The sequence below is a fragment of the Podarcis liolepis genome, assembly GCF_965112155.1.
Source record: "Podarcis liolepis genome assembly, chromosome: 17".
Classification (NCBI taxonomy): Eukaryota; Metazoa; Chordata; class Lepidosauria; order Squamata; family Lacertidae; genus Podarcis; species Podarcis liolepis.
Window position 1 is genome coordinate 40,603,195 of NC_139571.1, and position 16,913 is coordinate 40,620,107.

Below are 16,913 nucleotides of genomic sequence, written 5' to 3' on the forward strand. Positions count from 1 at the left end.
CCGAGGTATGGCTTCCGATTAGTTGCAAGAGCTTCCTGCACTCAAGCGGAAGCTGTGTCGGATGTTCAGCTTCCAAAAAACGTTCAAAACCAGAGCATTTACTTCTGGGTTTTTGGCGTTCGGGAGCTGAAACATTCCAAAATGGAGGCATTTGGGAACCGAGGTTTGACTGTATTTTTATGTTGTGATCTTTGGATGAGGGGCAGCTGACAAAATAAATAAATAAAATCTTTAATTGCACGGCCTGAATCTTCTGTGATGCAGCTGAATTCCACCCAAAAACTGCAACCACCTGGAGGTGCTCAAAGGGGCCGTTCTCATTTATACAGTACTGTACTGACTTTTTGAGTCTGGCCGTGCATCTTGTCTGCCTTCTGCAAGGGTTGTTTTTCCCCACCAGCGGTCTTGTCACAGGTGGGGCAATAGCCTCATTTGCAAAGCTTTTCATTACAGTTCTCCGTGTGCCAGCTGAAGCTCTCTCTGCAAACTGCCGCCAGTGTCAGGTGTTGTGGCTTCAGGCAGAAAGCTTATTGTCTTTGAAGCTGCAGACATTATAGGCAACATGCTGAAGCAAGACGCTCTTTGGTGATAGGGCATTTTGCTCTTTCTGCTGGGCAGCTAAAACCTCAATTACAGGCATTCCTACTGGGCAATTAAGGAGCCAGCCTCCAGCAGTTAACAGGATGCATTGTGCTCAAGCGTCTCTTGAAGCCAAACGTAGTAAGCTGTCTTATACGAAATTGGACCATTGGGTCATCTAACTAAGTACTATCTACACTGACTGTCAACAGCTTCAGAAGGGAGACTTTCCCCATCCCTACCTAGGAGTTGCTGGTAAATGAACCAGAGATAGCTCAGTTGGTTGGAACATGGTACTGTAGCCTTATTGGGGTTCACCGATTGGGTCTGCGTTGCTCCCGGACAGGAGGAAGGAAGTCAAATGACACCAAGGGTTGGCAATTCCCGCGTCATGCAGGAGGCGTTATGCCCCCTGCCCCATTCACCTGGCTGGCGCGCTACGCCCCCGGGTGAGCACCCAATCGGGCAGCTTGGTGGGGGCGTGGTTTGCTGTTTAAGATACAGCCACGCCAGCCATTCCGCCCATTTTCACCTTCTCATCGCGAGTCACCCACCCACCACTCCCTTAGGGCTTAGGGCTTAGCTTTTCTCTTGACCTTGCTATGGACCTATGGTTGGTCACCCACGTTGCCCAGGGGGGCTGCTAGGAATTTTTTCCAACTGGCAATCAGCCTTTTGGTTTTTTTCGCCTACCTCATAGCAATCGTCACAACTTTCTTGGTATTTGGCGATTAGGCATTGGAATGTGTTGTTGGTGTGTGGAAGGGCAAGGTGTGGCCATCGCCTACTGTGTCCAGTTCTGGGCACCACAATTCAAGAAGGACACTGACAAACTGGAACGTGTCCAGAGGAGGGCAACCAAAATGGTCAAAGGCCTGGAAATGATGCCTTATGAGGAACGGCTAAGGGAGCTGGGCATGTTTAGCCTGGAGAAGAAGAGGTTAAGGGGTGATATGATAGCCATGTTCAAATATATAAAAGGATGTCACATAGAGGAGGGAGAAAGGTTGTTTTCTGCTGCTCCAGAGAAGCGGACACGGAGCAATGGATCCAAACTACAAGAAAGAAGATTCCACCTAAATATTAGGAATAACTTCCTGACAGTAAGAGCTGTTCGACAGTGGAATTTGCTGCCAAGGAGTGTGGTGGAGTCTCCTCCTTTGGAGGTCTTTAAGCAGAGGCTTGACAACCATATGTCAGGAGTGCTCTGATGGTGTTTCCTGCTTGGCAGGGGGTTGGACTCGATGGCCCTTGTGGTCTCTTCCAACTCTAAGATTCTATGATTCTATGATTCAAATTTGGGTATTCTGTTAAAGGAATCCGGCAGTCGTGAATCCTGTCCGATGCCTGTGTGGCGGGGGGCCATGGCACGACCCTTGGTGACATCAGGGGAGAGCTTATAGTTGTATTAGCATCAACAGGCTCCCCCTACTGGTGGTTAACTCCTCTTCAGGCTCACCCCTCTTCGAGTGGGTGGAGTGAAATCTTCCGTGGTCCAGTGCCTAAGCCAATACCTTCTCACTTGCTGTAATCAGTAAAGTTGTGGCCTTTTTTGCCCATTAACCTTATATACTGTGTCCACGTGTCTTTATTCCTCCAAGCGGGGGTCAGGTCCTCGAACCACAAAGAGGCAGACCAGAGCAGGACCAAAGGTCAAGGCAGTGGCGCAGCGTGGGTTGCCTGTGCCCAGGGCTGCGCAGAGGCGGGTAGTGGGAGGGAAATGTTTGGAGTACACATGTGCATTCAACTGCCTAATGGCGTCTGCGTCAACCAGGAGATCTCAGCCAGAGAGATAAGAAAGGAAGTCGTTTCGTCATTTGGAGAGGTCACTTCCTGGTTTGTATGCAGAAGCCATTTTCAATGGAGCCCAGCTGCGGAAGAGCGCAGCTGTATTGAGGCAGCATCAGGTGTTGAAAGTTTGCACCCCTAACAGTTTTGCACCCAGGGAAACCACCCGTGCCCCCCACGCTACGCTACAGGGTCAAGATCAGCAACTTTCTTATTGTTACTGCTTTACTGTTACTGTTGTTTAATAGTTGCTGCCTGGTCTCCCCAAGCTTTTATAAGAATATCACCACTGTGGTGTCAATCTTCTTTAACAAGAAGATGAAAGTGTGCTACCACTTTAGGGCTGGTTTTATTTTAGGTGGGTGGACGGCTAAGAAGAAAATACTCAGCCAAAGATCAGACAGAGGGCCAAACAAATAATTTGCCTAATTACATAGCATACAGCCACATAGCTTGTTTTTCCTTAACTAATCTCTGAGCCAAAATAGATGTTCACTTAATATGTGCATGTAGCTAAGTATCTCATTTTTACTTAGCTAACCATAGGCCTGGAGGAGGCTGATTCTTACTCAGAAGGGACAGTCTGAGGAGAGGGGTCAGAACAGAGACATGAAGGACTTGTGCAGTAGAACTTCCTGGTGGATTGTGCCCTGCCTGTCAGATATGCCTCTCTCATTCTGTGCATTCTCAGTGGCACTCAGAACTCACTGCCTGAGACGGCTTTCCTTTGCTTCATGTTTTGGCTGCCTCCGCGACTTACAACAAACATGAAAGACGAGTCTTATGCTGCATATCAATTCAGACATGGCTGTGACGTTTGTGGTATTTGCTGTCTTACCCACAATGTATGCCACTCTGTCTCCTCACCTGTAAACCAATGCGGTGCCCACCCCTCCCACCATAGAATGGGGTGCAAGTAGCATTGTCAAGGAAGGAGTGGGTGGCAGAGAAATGAAATCTCAGTCGCTTCTGGGGGCTTTGGATTTCCTCTGGGTTACCTAGGCAGGGATTCATAGAAAGCAACCAACAAAGTGTGGGTGAGAAACCACAGCAGCCCCACCGCACTCCTCCAAAGAAGACAAATCATTGAAATTCAGCATCATGAGGTACAGATATTTATGTTGGCATCCTGAACAATTTGATGGCGCTTTGAGCCATGCCAGCTAATGCAAAGTCTTGGATGTGGCTTGATAATGAATGGGAATCAAGACTCAATCGCCATATTGTGTTTTATTATTGATTCTACAAATTTACAATCTTCTTTCAAAGAAAAATTACTCACAAAGTGGCATACAGGTACCAATTAATGACTTTATTTGTATTCATAATATGTCTTAAACACCCTCCATTTGAAGTTGTGAAATGGCTTGTTCTACTGCTGTGAGGAAGCAAGGCAGTTCAAGAAGAGACTAAGACTCTCCTGCCCCCTCCTGTATGTGACATCTGAACACTCAAAGTGAGAATTTTGAAGCTCTGAGGTGATGCTTTCAGTTTGATAATCTGACAGCATCAGCTTTTCATGGCAGTCTTCACAAAATTCGGGGCAGGAGGGAAGAGACTATAAACAGTGCGGCCCAAAAGGCCTTGACATGTAAGAAATTCTGTGAAATTTCCATGCAAAGCCCAACTGTAAACAGTACAATGACGGAGTGATCTTTCATAGTCACGGGTGATAAACACAATCTTTCCGACTACACTGCGGTAATTCAAAATCTGTAACAATCTAGATGTCCGTGAGCCTGATTAAGGCCTCATCCGCACAATACATTTAAAGCAGTGTCACACCACTTTAAACCGCCATGGCTTTCCCCAAATAATCCTGGGAGCTATTGGAGCTACAATTCCCTCACAGAGCTGCAATTCTCAGAATGTTTTTTAGCAGTCAAACCCTCTTTGTAGGTAACTCTGGAAATGGTAACTCTGTGAGGGAAATAGGTGTCTCCTAACATCTCTCAGCTCCCTTAACTGTACTTCTTGAGGGGAAGCCATGACGGTTTAAAGTGGTGTGATACTGCTTTATAGTGCAGACAGGGCCCAAGATAGTTTGGGTGGAATTTAAATGTGGACCTATTGAAATTAATGGGCCTAACTTATCTTCATTAATTTCAGTTGGTCTCCTCTGAGTAAAAAGTTAAATAGCACTCATAGTGTGCTATTGGTCATGCTTCGTCTCTTGGGTGCATTTAAGTTTCGCATGATAAAAGTGATACAGACACGTTCTATTTCTTAGCTTCCATGGCTGTTTAGCCTCACTGTTTACAACTTTTTTCTCCATGCCCTTGTACAACATGCCCTACTTGTACGTGTATGTATCTGCTGATGGCACTTTATGTGTTAAGTTGTGGGCGAACATGTCAGACGACACAGCGATTCTTTAAACAGCTCTTCTTTATTCAGATGCCAGAACAGAACTAGGCTGAGGAGCTCAGTCAGCCTGCTTATATAGAGCTCCAGAACAATGCAACTGTTGCCATTTTCTAGAACTATCCAATCACTGAACGTCACTTTTCGATCCTTCATTTGCATAACTATCTACAGTATCCCCCTGCTGGCCCAGGGTGAGAACTTCAGTACATAACATCATGTATCTGACAAAGTGGGCTCTTCAGTTTGCTAAATTATTGTGCTACAAACTCTTTGCTGGCTTTGCTGCAACAGGTGTGATTACTCCTCTGAAAGACTGGCAAAAATGGCAGTTTTCAGGGAAGTAAGTTCCTTGGTCTTCTCACTGAGGCCTTAGTCACGCAGGCATGTCCAAAGTCCATTTCGGGGGCCTAATCCGGCCCGCCAGTCGGTTTAATCCAGCCCCTGTGGCAATTTATTTCCTGGGGTAAAATCCTAAAAAACCCTCAACAACTTCAACCCTAAAAGAAGTTTAACAACTCCAGCCCTAAAAAAAGCTGAACAACTTCAGTCCTTAAAAAATGTCAACAACTTTCGTCGGCCCCCACGGCCCTTCACTTCATCAAATCTGGCCCTCTTTGAAAAAAGTTTGGACACCACTGTGAAAAAGCACTCAGTTTTTAAGACCAAAGAAACACAATGAGGCCCACCCCTCACAGGGGCAGCAAACCCCTCTACTTGAATAGAATCTGCGTGTTTTTGTTGTTGCATGAGGAAATAGATTATTTATTTATTTTTATTGAGTTTATTTACAACACATACACACACACTTGTAAAATTGCACATGAAAATAATAATACGCAATCAAAAGGGTGAAAAAAACACAAACGAAAAACAAAGAAATACAAATAATACATAATAACGTACGGAAACTTCTACAAAACAGATAGTCAACCGTGTGTGTGTGTGTGTGTGTGTGTGTATTACACCATAGTTCAGTTCAGTTCTTCCAAGAAGGAGACAGTTTACCAGAAATAAAAAGAGAACCATGTAGAGGATGAAGGAAGTCAGTTAGAGGAAATAGATTATTTAATTTTTTCACAGTGATTTCTGGCCAGTCCGAGAGAGTAAGCAAGCTGACATGCGTTGAAAATTAAACCGAGAAACTAGAAATCCATTAGAAAGATTCATTATAACTTCCGCCTGTAGTTTTCCAACTAACACCAAAAGCAACTCGATCCCCACAGAGTGCCCCAAATGACCCCAAATGCGGTTCTCTTGAAAGTCTCTGAAGTCCAACCCAGAACCAGCTGGGTCCCCCCCCCTTTTTGTTGTTTTCCGGTGCAAGGGGAAGGGAGGGGATGGAGAAACCAGAAATGCTGAGTGGCTTTCTGAACTTTACTGGCTTTTTTCAGTATTTTGACAGTAAGAGGGAGGGTTTCCCCCCCTTCTTCCTTCAGCTCTTCATTGCGTTAACACCTGGCGAGGAACTCATCTTTCAGAGAGAAAGAACAGAAGAGAAATACAGACAGAGAAAGAAAGAAAGAAAGAAAGAAAGAAAGAAAGAAAGAAAGAAAGAAAGAAAGAAAGAGGTAAGGACACAATTTCCCTGTTTTATAAACCAGTCCTATAATAAGTGAGTGGGAGCAGGATATTTTTGGCCAAGTGACTTGATAATCTGACACATTCACCCCATCCCTGGCCAGCCCCTATGCAAGTTTATTTTCTAGGGAGGTAAAAAAAGAGAACATTCTCCCTCTTGCTTATAGAATCAATCAACCTTTTTATTCGACCGTCAGTTAGAAAAAGTACATTTATCAATACACAGTTAAAAGCTCCAGGAGGATTTTTGAACTTAGCCAACACTAAAATGGGCTAGACAGATAGCCCCATATCAATACATTCAATTATAGTCTTGCGACGCTTAAAAGCTAAAAAAAGAAATTTGGTCACCAAGGAAGGTATAGCTCTAGTGACGTTATTCAGTAAGTGTAAAACCTGGTTTTCTCCGGATAGGAAGCTAGATTGACATAGGAGTGGGTCTATAAAATTTTGTCTAAGCTCTGCATAAGAAGGGCAAGTCAAGAGAATGTGTTCGGTGGACTCAACCACACCCATAGCACAATGACAGGTTCTTGCTTATAGAAGATAAGTTGTCTTCTGCATTTTAGACAATACACCAGTGGTCAGCAAACTTCTTCAGCAGGGGGCCGGTCCACCGTCGCTCAGACCTTGTGGGGGGCCGGACAATATTTTGAAGGGGGGGAAATGAACGAATTCTTATGCCCCACAAATAACCCAGAGATGCATTTTAAATAAAAGGACACCTTTTACTCATGTAAAAACACGCTGCGGGCCAGATTTAGAAGGCGATTGGTACGGATCCGGCCCCCGGGTCTTAGTTTGCCTACCCATGCGCTACACCATTTTCTCTCCAGCGATACAAATGTCACACACACATTAGCATTAGCTTGTCGGCGAGGTCTCTAACCTTTTGCTTCTCTTCTTTGAGGGGTTTCATGTTCACCTTTTTATTGAAGGTTCTCTTTATAAACACATAAGCTGTTCGCCTTTCTTTTTTTTATAAGATTTTTTATTGGTTTTACAACATTTTTTAAACAATACAAACATATAAAAAGACAAACAAACATGTATAATTTCATAGCCTTTTTTTCATAACCCTCATTTCTCGGACTCCCCCATACCTCCCCTTTCTGCATCCCAATTTCCACAGTTATTTCAGCAGCTTCTAAATGATTTTATCAAATATGTACCCTCTTAGTCTTTTCTTCGGCTTAATCTTATGTCGCTGTAATCCCTTTTTCTTTCTCAACACCTCGACATTTTAGCATTCATCAATTTTATAATAGTTCTTAAGATAAACTTTAAATTTCTTCCAATCCTCTTCCACCGTCTCTTTCCCCTGATCACGGATTCTGCCAGTCATCTCAGCCAGTGTCATGTAGTCCATCACTTTCATCTGCCATTCTTCCAGGGTGGGTAGATCTTGTGTCTTCCAATACTTTGCTGTTCGCCTTTCTTAGTTCTTTTTGCATACGCTGTGAAGGGTATCGAAGGCGGTGGTGGTGCGAGGATTGTGCTTGCGTTTTCCACTCCAAGCATTCATCTGAAGGCCCTCTCTGTGCAATTGGCAGGGCTTTGCAAAAAGCAGAGTTACTGATTATGGGCACAGAGCCAATGCACCAACTTTATTTGTACCTCTGAGTGAACACTCAGAGTTTGGGAACAGGGACATCAGGTGCGTTCTTGATTCCCCATCTCTCTACCCGTTCAATGAATATTTTTACGAATAGAGCCACTGTGGCTCCGTCCACATCCTTCTGCTGTGTAATTTGTAACCTGTGCAGCGTTTTTCTAGCTTTGCTTTTCCCGAGCTGCTCCCTATTTTATTCCTCATTTCACCTAATCATCTTTTTGTGTGTGCCTTTATGCAGTCCCCCTCAACGCACCGTGGTCCCTGAAATGTCTGACTAAAATTTCTCAAGGCATTTGTTTCCTCTTTCCTTGGAAATTGCTTTAATCATCATCAGCCAAGACAGAATTTGCTGCTTCAGCACACTCACATTTTCTTCAATTTTAAGCAAAGGTTTCTCCCAGTAGGGATTCCAACCATATTTTGCAGCTAGTGAGAGAATAACCTGGAATTCTACAGCCCTAACCAGAACACAGGATCCATCCAGGACATGTTGGTGCCTCAAGCAGAAAATCCAGATGGCACCCTTATAGAACACACAATTTAATATGGAGGACAAACATGAAGATGTTCTCCTTTGCATGCTTCATTGAAATGAGGGGAGAATGCGCAAGGGCATGTTAATTTCAGTGGGCCTTTTGCATATTATTCATAATTTTATAATAATTTTATTTATAGGCTGCCCATCTGACTGGTTTGCCCCAGCTACAACTAAAGATTGGAAATTTGTGACACTTTTAGATTCTTCAGGAAGAATGGGAGTTCCCTCTAGAATAGGTAAATTTGTATCCATGACTTATCCTCACTATGAATCAGGGATAAGACCGTATTGATGGATTTTGCCTTTTAGGTCAATTGTTTCAGTCTCCGACTCATCTGCTTTTAAAGATATCAGAAATAGCCGCTTCACCTTGCCTCATACTACAGCTAACTTCAGAAGCAAGTGAGATAAACCATGTGTTAAATGGTTAAAAAGCTATCATTTTCACATACACCTTAATCAAATTTAAATCTGGATTCTGGTTTATTGGAAACCCTTTTCATCATTCATGTATGCACAAAAAAGAGCACAACAGGCTGACGAGTGCCAAATCTACACATTTTTCCATAGGGGGAGAAGGGGCGGCGGCAGCAGTGCAGACCCTTGTCTGCTGCCGCCGCCCCTTCTCCCAAATAGGATGCTATTTTGCCACTTCTTCTGACCTGCTGCCTAGGGCACATATCCCCTCTCGCCTCCGCCTGATCCGAGCCAGAGGCTGTCAGGGACATACGACAGCATGTTTGAAAATGCTTTTATACTGCATCACTCACAGAGCCCCTTCTAAGTCCAGATAGATTTTGCTTTACAAATACTTCAGTTATCTCCTGCTAGTTGAGCCGCTAAAGTGGAAGCAAGGAGTTAACAGCACAGACCCTCCAAGTATCCCTATTTTTCCAGGGAAATCCTTGATTTAGAGAAGCCGTCCCGGTTTCTGATTTGATCCCAGAATGTCCCGCTTTTCCTTAGGATGTCCCTATTTTAATAGGAGAAATGTTGGAGGGTGTAGAGTTATCCGACCCCCGAGCAGTCTGAAGGCAATCCTGTATAGGGAAGGGTTTTTCTTAAATGTTTTATTATGTTTTTATATATGTTGGACGCTGTCCAAAGTGGCTGGGGCAACCCAGTAATATGTGTGGGGTATACATAGTACAATTATCATTATGGAATGGAGGGTCCCTATTTTAATCAGAAAAATGTTGGCTGGTATAACAGCATAATAAAACAGAAATGCAATGCAAAGGAAGGGACAAGACAAAAGAAAAGGGAAAACCTAAGGCAAAATAAAAAATGCATTGGGACATTATGTTTACTTGTAGATGAGTATATTGATTCTAAAGCACATAACATAACTCTGTGCTGTACATAAATCAAATTGGAGATGGACTTTGCAATATCAATGTTTTATCAAAAGGCATGCATTTACTCCGGAGATTTTAGCAAATGTCCTTGGCCATTACAAGAACATTCTGTATGCTCAGAGGCATTGTATTTAGAAGAACTCAGGTAGTAGATGTTGTTCCTCATTCTCTGTCTAATTGCTCTATTCATAAAGCGATTAGACTCTGGGATTTTCTTCCCCCCTTAGTTCCTTTTTACCCCTAATCCAATCTGCAAAAAGTTTCTGGTTTTTAACTGGCAAGTAAAGCTAGGCTGCTCATGTGAAAAGCACTCTCTTTTATTATTAGCAGCAGGAAGGCAATTTTTAAGGAACATTCATGTGATAAGATTGCTTTATGCACACCTGACTTTTAATAATTCAGTTATGGATTTGCATTTAATTATGCTGTGCCTATTTGGTTTTTGTATGGACAACGTGACAAACTAGCAGGCTGAATTCCTAAACACACACACACATACACACATTGAAAGGCTAGGATGGTGCATGTTGTTGTTTAGTCGTTTAGTCGTGTTCGACTCTTCATGACCCCGTGGACCAGAGCACGTCAGGCACTCCTGTCTTCCACTGCCTCCCGCAGTTTGGTCAAACTCATGCTGGTAGCTTCGAGAACACTGTCCTACCATCTCATCCTCTGTCGTCCCCTTCTCCTTGTGCCCTCCATCTTTCCCAACATCAGAGTCTTTTCCAGGGAGTCTTCTCTTCTCATGAGGTGGCCTAAGTATTGGAGCCTCAGCTTCAGGATCTGTCCTTCCAGTGAGCACTCAGGGCTGATTTCCTTCAGAATGGAGAGGTTTGATCTTCTTGCAGTCCATGGGACTCTCAAGAGTCTCCTCCAGCACCAGAATTCAAAAGCATCCATTCTTCGGCGATCAGCCTTCTTGATGGTTCAGCTCTCACTTCCATACATCACTACTGGGAAAACCATAGCTTTAACTATACGGACCTTTGTTGACAAGATGATGTCTCTGCTTTTTGAGATGCTGTCTAGGTTTGTCATTGCTTTTCTCCCAAGAAGCAGGCGTCTTTTGATTTCGCTGCTGCTGTCACCATCTGCAGTGATCATGGAGCCCAAGAAAGTAAAATCTCTCACTGCCTCCATTTCTTCCCCCTCTGTTTTGCCAGGAGGTGATGGGATGTTGCATAGTTCCCTCTTAAATAGCCTCTGGCAAGTAGGAAGCTACTACCGCATTTCTCTCAAGAGCAATAACTAATAGCCCTCAAACAGGGTATTGCCCCCAAACAGGGTGCCAGTGCTAGATGCTTTGCATCTTCTGGATCCACTTCAAAGCTCCTCAGATTTCCCAAGGTGCCAGCACAGGGTGGGGGTGGGGAGGTGGGGAATTATCCAGTGAAGCACCCTGGCCAGCAGAGATGCAGATGCAGCAATGAATCCCCTGCTTCTTGTCTCCAGTCCCCTCCTCACATTAGGATTGCTCTGCCCAACTGCAGTCCTAAACACACCTACCTCAATAGGGCTTACTTCTGAGTAGGAATGCGGAGGTTTGCACTGTACTAGACCTACCATGCATTTGATGCAGTGGGATGTAATTCATGAAAGCTAATGCCGTAATAAAATCTGCACATGGGGAAAGGGGCAAAAATAAACAGCCAGCACTGTGGCAAGTGGATGCATAAATTGGACAGTGCTAATATCAGACTTCAAAACTTGTATAAATATAAAAAGAAAGAAAGAAAAGAAACAAGCAGGAGCTCAAATTTCTTGAGAAAAAGCTAGTAATGAAATCCTTATAAATGCAATAAATGTAACTTTACTCATCACTGTGATTTTTTTTTAAAAAAAATAGTTTTGTTTTCTTCAAATTTCCCATCATGTTTCAATCTCTGGCCCCAAACAGGGTCAAGAGAAAATTGAGGGCGAAGAAATAAAGCGTTTCCATTTCTGCTCCAGTCCTTCATGGCTCAATTTTTTACCACACATAGAACTAAGCACTGTAGGCTTCTCCAGCACTCCAGAGGAACATAAAAACTTTCATAGGACTCTCTGGTTTATGAGAAACAGGATTCCCAGCCTCAGGCTTTTTCTCAGTGAGTAAGATGTGTGAGTGCAGACAGTGCTTTCTCTCAGCATGACAGAAATGTATTCGCTGTGTTCAGGTTTCTCGGCCATCATAATCCGAAGAGGCAGATGTGTCGGCTAGCCTAGCTCCTTCGGCTGCTGTGATGCAGGCGGGTGGTTAATCAGGGAACTGGCCACAGCACACCAGCATTAAAGGAGAAACGAAACCTTCTCATGCAAAGAGATCCATTAAATGGCTTTGTAATAAGAAATGGCCTACCGTGGGGCATCTGCCTGTGCTTTTCAATCTCACGCAGTGCGGCCTGAGAAAAAACTAATTAAATAGTGAAAGGCCTCATGTGATGGCAGCCAAGAGATGCATCTTGGTATCTCCATTGCATACCCGCATGTACTGCTCTGGCCTTGCCACCTCCTGCTGGGGGAAGGAGTAGTATATTTAGCTACAAACTCTGTGGAAACCATTCAGAACGTATGTTGAATAAACAGGTCATCCGGAAGCGGGATTGGATCCCACTGAGATCAGTGAAACTTACTTCTGAGTGAATGTGTAGAGTAGTGGTTCTCAAGCTTTTTTCCGTGGGCCACACTTTTAAAATAAAAAATTGCTAGCGCCATAGCAGTTTTTTTTTATGGATAAGAAATACACTGGAAAACAAAAGGAAACAACTCCTGGTAATTCTTGATTTATAACACAAAACACAACTACTTTATAATATGATCATGGGACATACAGAAAGCATCAAAGAATGCAGTTACATCAATAACTCGAATCATTCACAAAATATAAACATGCCTCTTGCATATGTACCTTAAGTACGTATGCAAGCTCAGTGAGAGGTGTGAGCTTGCTTTTGCCAGGAAATTTCATTTATATGAGGTTTGATTTGAGGCGAACTCTCATCTCCTCATCAATACAAAGAGGCCTTTCTCGTTTCTGATCTTTCATATTTGTCAGAGTTTAAAATCGCTGTTCACAACAATATGCCATAGAGAACAGCATATAAGAACCGCAAATGCTTTTGAACAGAGGCATGGATACTGTTTCTGGTTGCATTCCCCCCCTCCAATTTTTTTATACTGTACTGAAATGTTCAAATGTTTATTTGATTGTCCTTGAATCTTCTGGCCACACTTGCTATCCTCTCCTACCACATCCTTTGAGAACCACTGATGTAGAGTCAAACTGCCATGATATTGGCAGTTCTGTGACAGAAATCTCGTTCTTTTTATTTTTCAAAAAACACCTGCAGGTGGGGGGGATACTGTGTCCCCCTAAATTTTACCAATGGATGCAAATAGTAGCCTCAGATTGGGAGGGAGATTATCAGTGGGAAAACAGCCTGGGGAGGAATGCTTCAAGTCCCTACCTTACACTACAGTCCTGACTCCACCACACACACAAAACCCAGCAGCTGCTTTTTGTAAATGAAAATGACGTTTGAAGTGACTTTCCCCCCTTTCCTTCCACCTGAAACTTCACACCCCATCCTGTGAGGTCCGAGCAGGACTACAAGGCTGGCAGGAGCCCTGAAGAGGAGGACTTGTCCTAGGAATAGGGATACGCAGCAACGTTTTGTTGCTTCAGGTCTCACTTGCTAGTAAATGCTTAAGTGTTAAAAATACAAAAAGTAACACTTAAGCATTTAAAAAACACTATGATACATATCAGGACCTGGCTGGCACTGTGGGTTAAGCCACTGAGCCTAGGGCTTGCCAATCAGAAGGTCAGCGGTTCAAATCCCCGCGATGGGGTGAGCTCCCGTTGCTCTGTCCCAGCTTCTGCCAACCTAGCAGTTCGAAAGCACGAAGTGCAAGTAGATAAATAGGTACTGCTCCAGTGGGTAGGTAAATGGCGTTTCTGTGCGCTGCTCTGGTTCACCAGAAGCGGCTTAGTCATGCTGGCCACATGAACCGGAAGCTGTACGCTGGCTCCCTTGGCCAATAAAGTGAGATGAGGACCGCAACCCCAGAGTTGTCCGCGACTGGACCTAATGGTTAGGGGTCCTTTATGATACATATCCCAATAGTACCCTTAGCACAATAGATGAAAAGCAATAGAACTTAAAACCAAGAGCCAGTCCAGAGGGGGAAAATTCTATTGTTTAAGCCTGCAGGAGAGAGAATGAAGAAAGATAAATCACCCCCGTTTCGAACCTGGGAACGGACTGTCAGCAAGATTGACGCTTTGGGAAAGTTCATTGACTGAGAATAAAACGACGTTGACAAATAGTTAAATAAGAGTAATACATTGTTTCAATTGCTTCCTTTTACATTTAAAAAGGAGGGAAAAAAGTAACTGTAAATTGAAACTAGCTCGGTGGCTGGATCTGTGCTTAAAAGGATGGATACAAATAGAAATTGTTTCCTTTAGAGGGAGCTTTTGGAACTGTTGCAGGAGTGGAGCTGGGGAATCATAGAATCATAGAATCATAGAATCGTAGAGTTGGAAGAGACCACAAGGGCCATCGAGTCCAACCCCCTGCCAAGCAGGAAACACCATCAGAGCATTCCTGACATATGGTTGTCAAGCCTCTGCTTAAATACCTCCAAAGTAGGAGACTCCACCACACTCCCTGGCAGCAAATTCCACTGTCGAACAGCTCTTACTGTCAGGAAGTTCTTCCTAATGTTTAGGTGGAATCTTCTTTCTTGTAGTTTGTATCTGTAATGGGTATGGGTTGCTCGTGCGTAAGTTACCGCCTCTCCAGGCTTTGTTGCCTTGCTAAACCTTTCAGTCTGGGCAGCCCTTCACTTCGTGGCTGCCTCAGTCACTAGCAGAATCCGTCAGTGGGCGTTTCTTAAACCTCTTCCAGCATAAAAGCTGTTTGACGCCAAGTCTCCTCCTACTCTCTCTGCACGGAAGTCTTCTGCGCAGGGAGGGCGTGGGTAGCGGAGGACCCGTGCTCTCCCCGCTGGTGTCCGGTGAAGAGTCCTGGAGCCCTCTCGCCGATTCCCCCATCTGCCCCCCTTTATCCCTGGTGTTGCGGTGATTTGCTTCCCCATCTGCTGAGCTGCTTCTCTCCCTGCTGGGCCCTTCTCCAGCATCATTTGAGAGCCTTCCCTCCGCCTCTAGCTCCGATGTCAGTTCCCTGACAGGATCCATTGCTCCGTGTCCACTTCTCTGGAGCAGCAGAAAACAACCTTTCTCCCTCCTCTATGTGACATCCTTTTATATAATTGAACATGGCTATCATATCACCCCTTAACCTCCTCTTCTCCAGGCTAAACATGCCCAGCTCCCTTAGCCGTTCCTCATAAGGCATCGTTTCCAGGCCTTTGACCATTTTGGTTGCCCTCCTCTGGACACGTTCCAGTTTGTCAGTGTCCTTCTTGAACTGTGGTGCCCAGAACTGGACACAGTACTCCAGGTGAGGTCTGACCAGAGCAGAATACAGTGGCACTATTACTTCCCTTGATCTAGATGCTATACTCCTATTGATGCAGCCCAGAATTGCATTGGCTTTTTTAGCTGCCGTGTCACACTGATGGCTCATGTCTAGTTTGTGGTCAACCAAGACTCCTAGATCCTTTTCACATGTACTGCTCTCAATCCAGGTGTCACCCATCTTGTATTTGTGCCTCTCATTTTTTTTGCCCAAGTGCAATACTTTACAATTCTCTCTGTTAAAATTCATCTTGTTTGTTTTGGCCCAGTTCTCTAATCTGTCAAGGTCGTACTACCATTTCCCTAGCACCCCATACACCCCCGGGAGGAATGAATTGTACAATTTTACTGGTGTTCTTAGTACTTAATGCTATAGACATTGAGCATAGAACCATAGATGTTTCTCATGCAGGGCCGGTCTGAAAAGCTACTTGTTATTTTCTGAAAAAGCCCAGTTGCCCTTACTATAGCACCTTCTCTTTTGGGTGCCTAATTTCATTTTTCATCTCAAGCTCTACCTGAGCATTTTGACCAGGCAGGTGATAGTATCTCCCCTGTACTTTCATGGAGTGAAACTGCCGTGGTAGATGTATACTACAGACTTAAGTAGTATAAAGTGAATTTTAATTGTCAGGCTTGCCATGGGAATGAACGTGGAGAGTATTCTTCAAGAAAAGTCCTTAGTTCCATACACCACAACAGAAGTACCAGCATTAACTGTTAAAGCACTTGACATCTGTACTGTCAGAATGACTACATTTTTAAAAATTCACAAAAGCTGTATTTTGTGAATGTTTTACAGCTGGTGTTTTGAAGAATGTTACCAAATACGGTATCAAGGCTGAAAATCCTAAGCACACTTACAAGAGCCATTGAACTCAGTGGGATTTATTTAGTAAGCATGTGATGAATCACTTTGTAAAAATAATATTAAAAAATCAGTGAAGAGTCTTATGAAACCTCTGCTGACCCCCCCCCCGAGTCGTTTATTATCTTTATTATTATTTGTATATATTTATAACACGCCTTTTCCCCTGATGGGACTCAAGACAGCTTACAGATAAAAACAAGAACCGCTAAACACATAGAAAAATCGATCATTAAAATACAATTAAACATTGATAGAATTAAAACAATTTACATATATAAAATCAATAATCAAAACATATCAATAATTACAATAAAAACATGACGTGGACTTCAACCCTCAAAAGCTTGTGCCATAATAAATTTGGTACCGTTTAAAGTTCGAGTAAACATAAGGTAAAGGGACCCCTGACCATTAGGTCCAGTCGTGGCCGACTCTGGGGTTGCGGCGCTCATCTCACTTTATTGGCCAAGGGAGCCGGCGAACAGCTTCCGGGTCACATGGCCAGCATGGTGAACCAGACCAGCGCACGGAAACGCCGTTTACCTTCCCGCCGGAGCGGTACCTATTTATCTGCTTGCACTTTGATGTGCTTTCGAACTGCTAGGTTGGCAGGAGCAGGGACCGAGCAACAGGAATTCACCCCGTTGCAGGGATTCGAACCACCAACCTTCTGATCGACAAGTCCTAGGCTCTGTGGTTTAACCCACAGTGCCACCCGTGTCTCCCAGAGTAGACATACAACAGGATAAATTTGT

At 44.0% G+C, this 16,913-nt stretch overlaps 1 protein-coding gene across 3 annotated transcripts in view; it reads left to right on the forward strand.

Annotated features, from left to right (window-relative positions):
* The first annotated feature begins 5,871 nt into the window (after positions 1–5,871).
* Positions 5,872–16,913, forward strand: part of CD4 (CD4 molecule) — a 32,009-nt gene continuing 20,967 nt past the window's right edge. The window contains exon 1 of one of the 3 annotated variants that reach the window (XM_083481865.1): positions 5,872–6,302. The gene's annotated coding sequence lies outside the window, so the exon portion shown is untranslated. The remainder of the gene's footprint in view (positions 6,303–16,913) is intronic. The other 2 variants (XR_014520559.1, XM_083481866.1) reach the window with 2 other exon arrangements.